Here is a 5,769-nt window from a genome sequence, read left to right as displayed (position 1 = left end):
CACACAACTCCGTGAATTTCCCGTGGAGCCAGCCAGCCAGCCAGCCAGCCATTCAAACAAAAACAAACGAAACAAAACAAAACAAAACAAAAAACATTATTGCCAACAGCATTTGGTGTTCCCAGGCGGTCACCCATCCAAGTACTAACCAAACCCAACGTTGCTTAACTTCGCTGATCGGACGAGAAGCGGTGTTCTCAACGTGGTATGGCCGTTGGCATGAGACTGCCTACACATTGTGGCTAATAACCAACTCTTTTTAGTCATCACGGCAGGATACGGACCTTCTTGTGGTGTCTTAATGGTAATTGTATCCTAACATATTTTTGTCTCCTTGGCATGGATATTTAACATCGTTTATTCAGTCTTGGGTTTATGTTCTTTCGCCATTTACAGACATTTTACATCTACCTACTTCCTCAGCCTACCCTGCCAATTTCTAATGAATTTGTGGATTTTCTTTTGTAATACATACATGTGTGTGCTCATCTGCTCTTCAGTTTTTATGATATTTGTCTCATCTGTCCTGCTTTATGATACTTTTACAAAGAACATGAACAAATGCTTCTATTTTAGAGAAGATATGGGATCCAGGTTTCGGAGCCGTAAAACCAACCGTCGTGATTGGTGGACGAGTTGCCAGGTTGCAGCTTCTGTACCGTGCCGGCACATAAATAGGTTCGGCTCAAGCGGCGGCAGCATCATTCCCCCGTGACTGTCTGAGCGTCTCTCATCACCTTGGTTGGTTCATCATCATCATCATGGTAGAAGCAAAGCCTACCAAGAAGGCTGCGGCTGCTGCTGCTGTGGTGGCCACCACCAGGAAACCTCGCGTCCAGGTTGCTCACCCGAAAACTAGTCAAATGGTTCTAGCCGCGGTCGCAGCACTCAAAGACCGTAAGGGCTCGTCTCTACAAGCAATCAAGAAGTACGTTGTTGCCAACAACAAAGTCGAGGCTGCCAAGATCGCCATTTACATCCGAAGATTTCTCAAGAAAGCAGTGGCTGACGGCATTCTTGTTCAGACCAAGGGAAGTGGAGCTAGTGGATCATTCAAGCTGGCCGTAGCAGAGAAGAGGGCCGTTCTAACTCCCAAGAAAGCTACCACAACCAAGAAACCATCTACAGCAGCAAAGAAGGCCGTGGTAACTCCCAAGAAAGCCGCCACAAGCAACAAACCACCTACAGCCTTGAAAAAGAAGCAGCAGCAGCAGCAGCAGCTTGTTGTTGGGAACAAAAAGCCCAAAATAAAGAGAGCTTCAAAATCTCCCAAACCACCCAAGGCAAAGAAAGCTGTCAAGAAAACAACAAAGGCAAAATAAACGACGACATGCAAGCAGCATGAATACACATGACAATAAACATCCAGGCCTCCCCCCTCAGTGGAGGGGCCTCATATGATTCCAAAAAGAGTTTAGTTTTGTAGACAAATAAATCATTACTTTTGGGGTAGATTTACTCTGTATATTATATATATATATATATATATATATATATATATATATATATATATATATATATATATATATATATATATATATATATATATATACACACATACATGGGTGAGGTGATATGGTACCAAAGTTTTGGGTGAGGTGATTGACATTTACACAAGATAAAACACGAACCAATGGGAATAAAAACATAAGAATGGAAGTAACTGCAGAAGGCCTATTGGCCCATAACACAAGCACTTCCTCTTGATGCTTCAATATTGGTTCGGAGTCTTGAAGCTATAATATATATATATATATATATATATATATATATATATATATATATATATATATATATATATATATATATATATATATATATATATATATATATATATATATATATGCACACAAAACTAAATAGTCTTGTTAGACAAATTGCCCCTATTAGAGGCAAGTTGACTAACAAGCCGAATGACTGCAATTGTTTTGAATTTGAGTTAAATCTAACATAGAAATGTAATCAAACCTAACCTAACCTATGCTAACCCAAGCTAAGCTAACCTAACCTAAGCTAAGCTAACCTAACCTAACCTAACCCAGCAATTCATGATCTTAATATAATACTGTTAATTGGATAAACCAATTTGGAAAGAAATGTTCGAAAATAACAAAATTAACTGTGCTTGTTAGGAAAATTGGGCCTTGCATACTTGTCCCAATAGTGTGGTTCTCGCTTTTAGGTACGACATAAACGTATACCTAAGTTGAGAGAGAAAAAGATTCGCACTCAAACATGCATATCGATTGCCAGTCCTGAATTCTGGGTAGATATTCGTGTCCTCCCTTTTCATTTACCATCATTTGGATACTATCAAAACAGCTCTGAGAAGGATAAAATGAATAAAACGGGTAGCTCACTCATGTAAAAAGGAAGAGTTGGGAAAGATCTCTCTCTCTCTCTCTCTCTCCCTCACCCCCCCCCCCCCCACCACCAATGATCCTGCTCTGCTAGTATATAACGGAACAAACCTTCCCCCCCCCCCCCCACCCCTCCCTCCCCAATCAGAGTCCCTTTAAGCATGCGAGGATAAAAAATAGATTTCATAAGACCCAATGTGCTAGCTGATATCAAAACAATTTATGTTATCGTCTATTAAGCCCTTCAGTAAAAAAGTATAGGGACCTAATTAGGTCCCGTTTTGAGGTGGTGGTGGGTGGAATCGATGGATTAGCCAAGCTCTTATCCGCCGAATCCGTAGAGGGTACGACCCTGGCGCTTCAGAGCGTACACCACGTCCATGGCAGTGACGGTCTTCCTCTTGGCGTGTTCCGTGTAGGTTACAGCATCACGGATGACGTTCTCGAGGAACACCTTCAGGACGCCACGGGTCTCTTCGTAGATGAGACCCGAAATACGCTTCACGCCGCCACGACGAGCTAAGCGACGAATAGCGGGCTTGGTGATGCCCTGGATGTTGTCACGTAGCACCTTACGATGACGCTTGGCGCCACCCTTTCCGAGTCCCTTGCCTCCCTTGCCGCGTCCAGTCATGGTGTTGAAGTTGTGTGAATAATAAAATTTCGGAATCAGAATCAGAATAATACAGGAGAAGATGCCCATAGGGGCGAGCTGGGAAGTGGGGACAGAAGAAGATAAGGGGGGGTGAGAGGAAGAAGATTTGTAAGAGAAAAAGTGCCAGGGCTAAACCCAGCTGCGTGTCGTTAGGTTGCGGCTTTCGAGGCAGGGACTCAGTCGGGTGTTTTCAGTGACAACATCGGGACATCACAAACTCACAACATCACAGTGATTGGCTCAAGAGCGTCAGGGCTGAACTTTTTTACGGATTGTTTGTGCTGGTTGTTGAGAGCTGAATATGTAATGATAGTGGATGCTGGGTGTTGAGAGCTAAAGTTTAACGAAATACAGAGTTAGGAAGAGGATCATGGATGGTAGAGAAGAGGTCATGATTGTTTCGTGGTAGTCTGAGAGTGTGTAGGAGAAAATCAATGTGTTGTTCATGATGAGTGAGTAGCCTATCGATTTGTTTGTCTGATAGAGTTTTCCAGTAGGTATTTAGGGCAGGAATGTTAGTACTTTCATGGAGACTTTGATTGGTATTTAACTCTTGCCATCGGGTGTTGAGTACCCATCTTAGTGCTCTGTTCTGTATTCTTTGAAGTTTTATTTTGTTAGTGCGTGCAGATAGAGAAAGAGCTAGTGGAGCGTATGTTAGGAGAGGTCTAATAAGTGCTTTGTAAAGGTGCATTTTTGTGTCAGGTTTTGCAAATCTAAGTCTGTATAGTTTCTTCATGGCTTGAAGAGCTATTGCATGTTTCTGTGTTATGTGTGTGTGAAAGAGTAGTTGTCGATCAAATGTGAGTCCCAGGACTGTGGAGGAGGGAGATACAGAGATGTAAGTAGGATTTTGAGTGTATGAATAGAGTTTGAGAGGAATTGGGCGAATAGTTCTTTTACAGAAAAAGTAGGTGATTTTAGATTTGCTGGAGTTGGTTTTTATACGCCATTTGTACTCCCACTCAGTGACAACATCAAGTTCTGTTTGTGCTCTGTTTGTTAGTGTATCAATGGTGTTGCTGGTGACAAGGTGAGAGACATCATCAGCATAACATATGGTTAATGAAGTGTGATGAACAGGGTCAGGAATGTCGTTTATGTATAGGATGTAGAGTGTTGGGGCAAGAACAGAACCTTGGGGAACACCGGCGTGTAAGTTGAAGTAGTCAGAGTGTTGTTGGAGGAACTTAATTCGCATTGTCCTATTGTCTAAGTAGTTCGAAAGAAGTTTGGTGGTGATAAGCGGAAGATTAAAGTTGTTGCATAGTTTGAATTTTAAGCCGTCATGCCAAACAGTGTCAAAGGCCTTCTCAACGTCCTTAGTGATGAGTGCAGTCTTAAGTCTTTGGTGCTGATTGATACTGAGGTAGTTAGTCATGATGTTTAAGGCGTCGTGAGTGGACCGGTGAGGCCGAAATCCAAACTGTTTGTTAGTGAGTAAGTCATTGTGTTCAAGGTGGGTTCTAAGTCTCTGGTTGATCAGCCTTTCAAAGACTTTGCCAAGTGTCTCTAGAAGGCTGATGGGTCTATAGTTCTTTGGGTCAGTGTGGGGTTTCCCAGGTTTTGGAATAAGAACGGCTGTGGCAGACTTAAAGTTGAGTGGAAAGTATCCAGAGGCAAGGGAGGCGTTGAATAGGTTAGTGATAGCAGTAATGATAGAGGCAGGGAGTTGTCTAAGAAGGATATGTCCAATGCCAGACGCACCAGGGGCTCTACGACGAGTGCCCATGAGAGCTGTCTTGACATCAGCTAGAGTTAGGGGAGTCTGTAGTTCAGTGTTTGAATTGAGATTTTCAAGGTGAATGAGGTCGTCTGGTGTAGTTGCTTGTCTATTTTGGTGTATCCAGTCTTCGACTATTTCAATGTTGGGGCGTGCAAATGGTTCAGGAGGATGTGGGTGAAAGATTTGTTCCCAGTGGTGTTTAAAAATGTTGAGAACTGCTTCAGGATCAGTGATTTTGTTGTTATTATGTAGAAGGTATTTAAACGGTGTGTGAGCTGATCCTTGTAATCGTTTGATTCGTTTCCAGAATTCTTGAGGTGTCAGTTTTCTGTATTGTTCTGCTTGTTCTATAAGGTGTTTCCAATGTTTTGTGTGATCTTCATCTAGGCTGTTAAGGATATGGTTTTTTAATGCTGTTAGGTCCCATAGTATTTGTCCATGTCGATGTATGTTTTGTAAGAATCTAGTGTGATAGCAAGCTAAGAGGCGTTTGGAGCGAATGGAGGGGGTGAAAGTGAAATGTGGTTTGTGTGCTGTTTTAGGAATGGAGATGTTTGCTGCATGAATGATGGTGTCTTGTATGTTGAGTGCTTGTGTGTCGATGTCAGTGTGATGTTTGTCATTGTATTCATAAGTGAGATCAGTGTCATCAATGTGTTGTTTGAACATGTCCCAGTTTGCCCTATGGTATGAGAATTGAGGAGTGCTGGGGATGAGAATAGGATTTGTGGAGACTGTGAGAATTAAGGGAATATGATCAGAGCCCGTAATGGGCCCTGGTGAAATGAAGTGTTGCAAGTTGCTGCCGTGTCTGTTGGTGAATATGAGATCAGGCCGGCCAGAACCTGTATGTGTGAAACAAGTGGGGAAATCAGGGCCAAGAAAGAATAGATGTTTTTGGGTGTATATTTGGTGAAGCTGTCTGCCATGCTGATTTGTGGTATTGTGGTGGAATGTAGGGTGTTGTGCATTGAGGTCTGCAAGCAGAAAAACAGGCAAGTGAGAGTTGTTGAAGAGAGTTATGAAAT

General features: G+C 42.5%; 1 non-coding gene across 1 annotated transcript; it reads right to left on the bottom strand.

Annotated features, from left to right (window-relative positions):
* Window positions 1-100: 100 nt before the first annotated feature.
* Window positions 101-219, bottom strand: LOC138362204 (5S ribosomal RNA). Its single transcript, XR_011227486.1, has one exon. It is a non-coding gene; the product is annotated as a 5S ribosomal RNA (ribosomal RNA).
* Between the last annotated feature and the right edge of the window lie 5,550 nt (window positions 220-5,769).

This window comes from Procambarus clarkii, unplaced genomic scaffold, assembly GCF_040958095.1.
Source record: "Procambarus clarkii isolate CNS0578487 unplaced genomic scaffold, FALCON_Pclarkii_2.0 HiC_scaffold_1445, whole genome shotgun sequence".
Classification (NCBI taxonomy): domain Eukaryota; kingdom Metazoa; phylum Arthropoda; class Malacostraca; order Decapoda; family Cambaridae; genus Procambarus; species Procambarus clarkii.
Note: the sequence above shows the minus strand (reverse complement) of the source record. Positions and strands in the feature narration are given on the sequence as shown.